The sequence below is a fragment of the Medicago sativa genome, chromosome 5 (assembly GCF_051527215.1).
Source record: "Medicago sativa cultivar Bolivia chromosome 5, Bolivia_mono, whole genome shotgun sequence".
NCBI classification, from domain to species: Eukaryota; Viridiplantae; Streptophyta; class Magnoliopsida; order Fabales; family Fabaceae; genus Medicago; species Medicago sativa.
In genome coordinates, this window is record NC_140753.1 from 75,075,636 (window position 1) to 75,085,878 (window position 10,243).

Sequence of the window (10,243 nt, forward strand, 5' to 3'; positions counted from 1 at the left end):
GACTATCCATTCTTAGGTTAATTAACTGCAATTCTACATAAGTGTTATGTTGATACGCCTAAATGAAATGATTTTTTTTTAAGAAGCTAAATAGCCCACCTAAATTGGCACCGGAGAGAATCGAACCTGAGACGTTGCGGAGGAGCAAATGAAATGATTTTTTCTAAATTTATTACTTCAAATTTTGATATGGGGCCAACTGTATTGTCTTTAATGGCTTTATCGACAAATGATTTTGGAGAAAATTATGTTTTGTATTGTATGTATGTATACTTTTATATTTGATGCCTTCCTATGATGTATATTAAATGATAAATATTATATGAATTAATGATGATTGATCTAAATGTCAATGATATGTGAAGTTGGAACTTTTTAGTTAAATGTTAATGTTCCAGAGACTTAAAGGGCAAGGTATTTGTGTCAATGACATGGAACGGGAAAGGCCACAACTATGCAACAACAACAGAAACACAACCATGTTGCTAGCACTAAAATTTGTGCAACAATGATGCTTTCAGAAGATCATTATTGATTCAGATTATGAAGTTCTTACTAAATCAATCAACTAAGCACGAAGGAACTATCATATTTGAGGAAGAAGGTAGAGAAACCCTAGAATGGTTTCTGATCAGTAGCACTCAATACACTAAGCTTTGTAAACAATAAAGTAGCCCACCTCATATTCAAGCAAACCCCTAGAGAGTGTTATAAAACTTGGAGTCAAAATCCCGAATTCAAACCTGGAGAAAATATAATATACTAACCAACTAATTACTGGCTACAAATATTTGTCTATAAATAGAAATTTAACGAAAACTACGTCAGTTTCTGTTTTCTAACTTACATTGTTTAGAAAAGTGGAGGTTGGATACTTTATAAGTGATAAAATTAAAACTTATAAATCTAATGACTTAAGGATTTTTGTTAAAATGTAGCGTCAAAATTACTTGTGTGTTTACTCTTGACCAAATGTTGATGATTTACAGGTCCCCTATGATCTAACAACAACAAACCAATTGTCACCTTAATTTTCATAATGTCTTTTTATACTATAAGGATTGATGAACATAAAAATACTTAATGTCACAAAAATGATGGACCATATTAACGATTTGTAAACTTTTCATAAGTTTCTACTATCAGCACTGGCATAAAAAAAATGAAAGAAACGGTAGTTGAAGTTCACTAAATGAAACAAAACCAATGTGTGTTCTTGTCAAAAAAAAAAAAAAACCAATGTGTGTTCACTTAGTGCAGGGAGGAGTTCACTACCTGATTTTCAAGTACATTTATTTTTCTACGTATGTCATTTATTTAATTCTATGAATATTCCTCTCATAACACTTTAACCAATATATTGGCATGTGAGAGGATTTTTTTTTTTTCTTTCACATGTTTCTATCAACATTGGCATAAAAAAATTATAATAATAAAGCAACGGTGGATGGAAATGAAACAAATTAACCAATATATGGTAGTGTTCACTTTCTTTCTCATTTCACTTTAAAACAAAAATCCATTATTCCTTCCCCTTAACGTGTTACCTTCAATCGCTAAATGTTTATGGTATATGGCCGTCCATTTATATTTCTATGTTTGTCATTTTATTCTAAGAATCCTCTCGTAACACTTTTTTTATTTGTTTCTCTGTTTATGGAAACTAATTACTCCTATTTAATTCTCTCTTTTCTAAGCATGAGTTAGTGGTCCTTCTCATTCCCATTTATGGGTATTTTACGAGTATAAACTATGGAGTTACTTACATCTTTTGTCAAAAATACATAAAAGTTGACGTGCTAGACTACATTGATGATCATGTATCGTCATGTTTGAAATGTTTGAAAATGATAGATATCTAACTCAAACTTGTTAATTTAAGCTGATTAATCAAAGATCGGTCAGTCCAAAATACATAAATAAATTTAGAGAATCGTTATGGAAAATACAATTGGTTGTACACTACACTCATCCACTTATAAATTTATTGTTTGAAGTTGGTCAAGCATCGTTGCATATAAACCATACAACCGTGGTTGATATTTGTTTTGTTGCTTAAATATTTTTTATAAATAAGAAAAAAGAAAATAAAAATTAGGATTAATAAGAGATGAAAATGTCTCTAAAAAAAAGAGAGATGAAAATTAGAGTTTCCAGAAATAGGAAAAAGAAGACGAAGCTGCAAACTCAGAAATTTAGAGAATCACATTAAAATGCCTTTAATTTTTCATCCATGAATTTAGGTCAAATTGGTAGATCAGTATTATGAAGAGTGAAAATATGCACAAACCAAAAAGGATTAATGATGACTTTGAAAGAATGTAGAGAGGAAATATTGGAGATGGTCGCTGCTTACTAAGAATGATTACGTCAAATCAGAGGAGTACCACTATCTCTTTAATTTGACCTAAATTCATAGAGAAATTTTACATCTTTAAATTTGAAGTGGTATTTTTTCTTGAAACTTACAATTATACAAATCAAAGTATCACTCAAGATCTAATTTTAAAAAATAATAGTTCGAAAATTAAAATAAAAAATTGGTAAATCAGTAATCACCATTTAGGAACGTAAAAAAGAAAAACACAGTAAATCACGAAGACTACACAATATATTCATGTAAACCCATATGCCAAATAAATCATAACTTGCTAATAATATTATTTTTAATAGAAACAGGATCATAAGCAAACAAACTTCACAATATTTCACAATATTACACGTTACTCATGCTTTCTTACACACATAAAACCATACTTAATAACACAAACAAATCACAATGACTTGCTAATATTATTAAATACTATAATATTATAGGATGAACAACTAAATATATTTTTTTTGAAAGAAACTAAATATATATAGTCATGCTATAGCATGAAAAGTATATTGCTTTATATTCTTGAAGCGGGCAACATCTCCGGTCTTCCTCCCTATGGCTTTGCAGGAGCTGAAACCACCACATCTTTAAGAGGTGTAACGGCCGCAGTGGCCGGTGGTGCTGGAGTTTTTGGGCGGCATGAATTGCACATTGAAGTACCCATTTTAAGGAAGATCAATAGTCCGATTAATGTTACTATTACCATAAACGCAGTCATGGACCATAGGAGGTAGTTGAAAGAAGGAGGCTCAGAGGACATTGTGGAGTCACCGGAAGACATTGTGGAGCAAAGAGGAAGAAGTGAATAAGAGAGATTGAAAAGTGAATGAGAGAGAAGAAAATATATAGTTAGTTTGGGAATTATAGGGAGAATGACATCCATTATATAGAGAAGAAATTAAAACATTACTTTCTAAACTATCATTCACTTTTCAATTTAGTCCTTAAAATATAAAAATATAGTATACAGTCCTTAAAATTAAATATACAAAATTCATCAATTTAGTCCATACTATTAAAATGTGAATGAATAAATTATGGATTTTAATATACTTTTAAAGTGTAAGTTAATGGATTTTATATAGTTTAAGGATCCATTAGCCTATTTATATAGTTTAAAGATAAATATTGGAGAGATATAATTTAGAGGTTAAATTGATGATTTCTTTACTTATATAAAAGTAAGAAAGCAAAAGGGTGGAGCAATGCACATGGAGATGAATGTCCATAGCTAGCTCTATTGTCCAATTGTCTACTTCTGGAAATTCAAACCCAAAAGAATATATATTTACTCAAAATACTGCCTATACTAGAGTTCCAAGTTCAAAGTTTCCCTCAAAAAAAAAAAAAGAGTTCCAAGTTCAAAGTTAAAATGAAAAAAGCTACCTACAATAATTTTTTAATATTTATAATTCCTATATTTTTTTCTTTTATTCAATTTAACTTTTTGATTTTTCTTTTTTACTTTAATGTCTTTTGACATCACATATTAATGCCTTACACGTGATGATGATGGTTGCTAATGCTATACTTCTCATTATGTAGCAGCTAGTTCTACACTCTATCTATCTAATTCTGGAAACTCACCTATTTTCTTTATAGATAATAAGTTACATTCTACGTATTAATGCCTTTCATATCACATATTACTCAAAAATAGTGTAAAGTTGAGGTTTGGTTTCCTTGAACTGAGAAAATGTATTCTCAACAAAAAAGGCAAGATAGAAACTATTCAAGTGTGCAATCAAAAGTTCAATTCACACTTCTTTTTCAAATCATAAACTAGTTCATGACTCTTTGAGAAAAATGTATGACTAAATATTTCTATATTACACATGTAACATTTAGTTTTTTTTTTTCACGTTAAGGCAATATGAGGTCAATTTGATTTGAGTAAGTAATATAAGTACATAATGCATCTGTAAAAATATAATAATGAGGACAAATTCTAACCAGAATGGTATGTGCCAATGAACCATACCTATATTTTTTATTTAAGGCTACAGTTGATGAAGTAATTGTACAATTTCACTCCCTCAAAAAAAAAAAAAAATTGTACAATTTCACTGAAATACCAAAAAAGAAGCAAATTGCAAATTACACGTTCAATTAAGTAGGGGTGGGAAAAAAATAGCAAAAAACAGAACTGAACCAAACAAAAATAATTGGATCATTACTAACAATTCTGAAACTGAAGTGATTCAGTTCAGTTCAAAACAAATTGGTTCGATTCAAAACAGTTTGATTTGGTTCGAAATAGTTTTGTTCTGTTTTAAAAACTTCTAAAATTTGATTCCACTTGGTTTTTATACTTTTTCATCGGTACCAATAATAACAATTTGGTTCAGTTCGGTTCGGTTTAAAACATTTCGATTTAGTTAAAAATGCAAAAATTTCAGTTCAGTTATTTTTAATACTTTTTCATCGGTACCAATAATAACAATTTGGTTCAGTTCGGTTCGGTTTAAAACATTTCGATTTAGTTAAAAATGCAAAAATTTCAGTTCAGTTATTTTTAATTTAGCAAACGGTTCGATTCAGTTTTCATCCCTAAAGGAACCATGTCCACCCCTACAATTAAGTATTTTATTATTACAAACAATATTAAAAAAATTGTTTGATTAGTTGGACAACTAGAATAAAAATATTATTAAAAGATTTTTAACACAAAATGCTTCCCATTCATACCCCCACGCGCACACAATTATCCAATAAAAAAAATTGCCCATCTTAGTCCATTCCATTTTTTGTAATCATTGAAAATGAATTGAAAACATCTTTTCTTTGAAGAAGAATAGTTGAAAACATCTTAAACATTTAATAATGAGAAATCTTAAATCGAGTATGGTGTATGTAAAATTTAGAAGTAGTTTATATGGTGTCGAAATACAATGTTAATTTTTGGATGTTTGAATAATACTACCTTTATTTTAGACTTCAGTGTACTTTTGACCTTTAAATATTGTGATTGTGTGAATTTGACTTCATTGTTTTTTGAGCGATATCGGCCCCTTATGTTTTTTCTCTTTATGATTTGATAATTTTCTCCCAATATTTTTCCCCCTAAATCCACATTGATAAGAATTATTGACATGACATTCAACTATCATAACTAACGTGATTGTTTACAAAAGTTTATAATAAATTAAAATACATCAAAAATCAACCCAAGTTAGTGTCTCAAATAAGACACAGCACCTCAATTAGGATTGTTTACACGTAAGAGTGAATCAAATCTTTAACGGAAATGTTAATTTGTGCTCTTAAGGCACATGTTAAGAATTTCAAAAATAGAAGTTATGTATTAAAAATTGTGTTAATTTATTGTTCAAAATGTTTAATATTAATTTTTTTTTTAATAAATTCTTACCATTAATGGAATGAAATTAATGCTTAACATGTGCCTTAAGGGACAAGTTAGCATGACCCAATCTTTAATAAGGAAACGTTTTGCTATTTTTTATATTTTTTTTTGTTTTCGTTTTTATGTTTAATTTTAGAGAAAAATCACGTTGACCATGAGAGTTATAAATGATGTTTCATAAATGTAAATTTGAATGAAAAGTGTGAGCAGGACATACCAACACCAAGTTAGTCTCTCAAATAAGACACAACACCAAGATTCAAAAAAAAATAGTACCGTGACATAGGATTCAATACTAAATCCATTAGTGCATTATTGACTATAGTTACCATAGCTATTTTTTGTTACTACCGCACTCAATAGAGTTACCATAGTTTTTTTCTTTTTTTTTTTGGAGAGAAAACCTTAGTTTATTTACTTCACCTTAGGTGTTTATCGTGAAGCTAAGCTAATCATTAGGCAGATAAGCTAGAAAACTTGTTCATGGAGGAGATTTTGGCTTGGCGGAGTTGAACACTCCTTTATCTTCTCTTAAGTAGTTATTGTTTGATGATTGTAGAGGGATCTTCACCCCTAGTTGAGTTCCTTAGAGTTTGTATTTTTTCCTATCTATAAAAAAAGTTGTGGATCTACATGTTGACTCGAAGATAGTTGTTCATAACATAGAGAAGGTAGTGTTGTAGGGAAGAACTTGCTTCAAGGGTCAGTAACTCACTTGTGTTGAATTGGGTGGTAAAGATTTTTTTTATTCTTATTGGAAAGCAAAGTTCCTACTCAAATTTGACTTTTGTTAGCTAATACAATCGGTGTGCCAGCTCAACATTTAATTCATTCGTAGTTGTTTCTTTTTTGGGGCCTTCTTGGTTTAAAGAAGTATAAAATAAAAAATAAAACAAAAAAATACAAAAACACGATAAATTGAGTGTCGAATGTTACAAAACAGTAAGCACATTTACTCGAACCAAGTTTTTGTTTTTTAATTAACATTTACTTATAAACAAAACCAAGTTTTCTTTATCAAAGCAAAAAAATAACATTCGACCCACAATTTATCGTGTTTATAAATCAGAAAAGCTCAAGATGGAAAGTTTGTTTTTTAATTAACATTTACTTATAAACAAAACCAAGTTTTCTTTATCAAAGCAAAAAAATAACATTCGACCCACAATTTATCGTGTTTATAAATCAGAAAAGCTCAAGATGGAAAGTTTTTGTCCCGTTATTGTTGAGTGCAAAGGGTGTGTGTGTGTATATATATATATATATATATATATATATATATATATATATATATATATATATATATATATATATATATACTCAGCAAATCTCAAGTCTTCTTTAAAATAAATGGGGTAATAGTCACTTTGGTCTCTGTATATGTAGCAAGTAGTCATAATAGTCCTTCAATGTATCAAAATTCTAAAATAGTCTCTGATTTTCCACTTTGTTAGTCAAAATAGTCCCTAACGCTTAAATAATCTCTTAATACTCACAATAACTCTTTTTATATAGGGACTAAAATGACAATAAGTAAGTATGTATAAGGACTAATATGATAATAAGTAAGTCTATTGAAGGACTAATATGACAATATTAACGAAATATTTTAATATCAAGGACTATTTTGACTAACAAAATGCACAATCAGAGACTATTTTGAAATTTCGATACATTGAGGGACTATTGTGACTATTTGTTCCTCATTCAGGGACTAAAGTGACTATTTCCCCTAAAATAAACATAAAGACTTTAAATGAACTTATAAAAAGTGGCACAATCACCTTATTAGCCGTTTTATAAGAAAGATTTAATATCATCAATATCAAACCTAAATCCAGTGATTATCATACAAACAAATGTTTTCATGTATTTCAATATTAAAAAAACACACAACACAAAAATACTAACACATTTTATTCAAGCAACATATAGATTATAGTGTTATCCTCATATATGCATGACCATTGTGTTTACTTACTCCTTTTGATTTTGAACGCTGGCATTGTCCGACTTATTTTTTGTTTGGCTGGTTTGCCCTTCTATCATGCCATTTATGCATAATAAATTTAATCCATGTGAAAATCTCCAAAGCAAATGCAATGGTACCCAAACCTATAAGAATTCCAATGTAACTCCACTTCCAGCTATTACCCCCATGCAAAATGTTAATTCCTTTAAATATGTTTATGACTATGATAGCCAGTAGTCCATATCCAAGAAAATGATGATACATATTCCAATATTTCCGGTAATCATCTGTCGACTTGGGTTTTAACCGAAAAGCCAGCATCTGAAAATAGCAAAATTCCATTCTTTCATTGATACATTTCATAACACTTATAGGAGATATATTTCATAACACACTTTTTTCAAGTAGCATATTGGCTAAAATTTCACGCATAAGGTGAATAAGTGAGGAATTTAGGGTTCAAATCCTAACTCTGTGTATATAATACGATGTCCCTACTAACTAAGTTATAGTCACGGGACTCGTGACATTTATTAGTAAAATGTGATTGAATTCCGATTAAGCATTGAAGTTGTTCATAGGAGATGATTTATAAATATAACATCAAAATTAATACCTGGATTGTACTAAAAGTGAAAATGAGAATGCCAAAGGTTCGATGAGTTTGGAAGACATAGTATCTAGAAGAATGTCCAAGAACCAATCCAATAGCCCAACCAGCAGTACCAATGAGAAAACCAATTGTTTGGCAACCAATGTGCAAGTAAAACCACCATGGATCCTTTTTAAAAGGATACACTCGAAAGTATCTTGGAATTATTACTCCCATAGGTAACAATGTTCCCCACCCTATAATGTTTAGAACTCCATGTACCTAAATTTCAATACATAATAAGATTTTTTTGTCAATAAATCACCTGGATGCAATGCAAGATTGATCTGTTAATAATATTGGAGAAGTTAAACCAAAAAAAAACTAATGAAAAAAATTTAACAGATTAATTTGAACTCCGCAATTGCAATTTTTGCTGCATTTTTCCGCAAAATAAAGATTCACAACATAAGAGCAATCACACCTGAACCACAATTTAATTAAAACATGATTGAGTAGTCGACATAGTAGCAAAAGAGAAAAAGGATTGTTACCGATCGAAGGAAACTCAGTTTCTGTCCCTTGCTGCGACCATCGGGAGAAGTCAAGTCTATAGTCTCAGTGCTATCTATATTGTGAATATTTGTTGGATGGCCCAAAGGTATATCACCCCTAACAGCCTTCCCAACTTGCCAAACATGGTTCAACCTTGTTATGTTATATTTATCAGAAGGGAGAACTAATCTTGCATATATAGTATAAAAATTTGACCCTTCATCTTGAATCGACATATCTGACACGTTAAAGCCAATATCATTGGTAGATAAAAGCCTACAACCCTGTTTGGTTCCTTTAGTAACATCATAGGTTTTAACTGGCAAAAATGTACCATGATATTTGATCCCTATGATTGCCTTTGTTCCAATCATTTCAGCCCTTTCCCCTGGATTTACACCCCATGCTATCCACCCATCCCCTTGATCCATATTGGCACCGAATAAGATTTCAAGTATTGTGGTTGAGTTCGTGCCGTTGCGGTAACTCCAACCGAATTCGGCTCCTAGAGTTCGTAATGTTTTGCATTTTGTTATGTTTCTTTTTTCGATGAGTTTCGCGAAGTTATCGCTGCATGGTTGTTGAGGTTTGACACCGATATTTGCAAAGAAGAGAAAGGACAATATCATAATGGTTACTAAGGTAGAAGATGACATGATTTTTTTGCTCTTCATGTTCTTTTTTTCTTGTTTAGGTTATTTATGGTAAGGAATATGTTATAAAGAGAAAACAATATAGAATATAGTTAAGTCTTTTGTTCTGGTTGGATACTAAAGTGTTTGTTACCGTACATTAAAGCTAATCATGCTATGTTTTGTTGCTTTTGTTGTTTCTCTTTTTTCATAGGCGATTGTCTTATACTTCTTTGAGAGGGTAAGAATTTTAGACCCTTCACAATGACATTTGCTAAAAATGTTGTGTTACAAAATTCTATTATAAATTTGATCTGTATTGTTCTTTAGAAGTTATCTAAAGTGTAGAAACCAAATCTAGTTTTGAAGAGAAATCGTGTATCATGCAGCATCATTGTTGAATATGCTTAGATTGCTTACGTGAGATGTAGGAAATCCCTTTCACCTTTATGCTTGAGGGCCTAACCGTTTGTTTCTACTTATTATTTGCTCTCATTCATATTCCTTACTTTATGAGACAGTCACTAATTATATTTCATAGAAAGTTCAATTTGTTTGTTTTAGTTGAAAACTATCCTAATACTTGAAAGTTTATATCATATTTATTTCCTAATCTTTGTTAATAAAACAAAATAATATGTAATATGTAATATACCTAATTATGGTGGCATGCATTATAATTTTTTATAGAACTCGCGATTGAGAGAAAAGTACAGTGGAATGAAAATAATCTACAATATAAATATTT

The 10,243-nt window shown here is 30.1% G+C and overlaps 1 pseudogene across 1 annotated transcript; it reads right to left on the bottom strand.

Moving 5' to 3' along the window:
* Positions 1-7,501: 7,501 nt before the first annotated feature.
* LOC146925013 (cytochrome b561 and DOMON domain-containing protein At3g25290-like) lies at positions 7,502-9,555 on the bottom strand (annotated as a pseudogene). The gene is made up of 3 exons (XR_015010336.1): positions 8,863-9,555; positions 8,333-8,590; positions 7,502-8,037 (listed from the first exon to the last, which is right to left on the bottom strand). The product of XR_015010336.1 is annotated as a cytochrome b561 and DOMON domain-containing protein At3g25290-like (transcript).
* Positions 9,556-10,243: the final 688 nt, after the last annotated feature.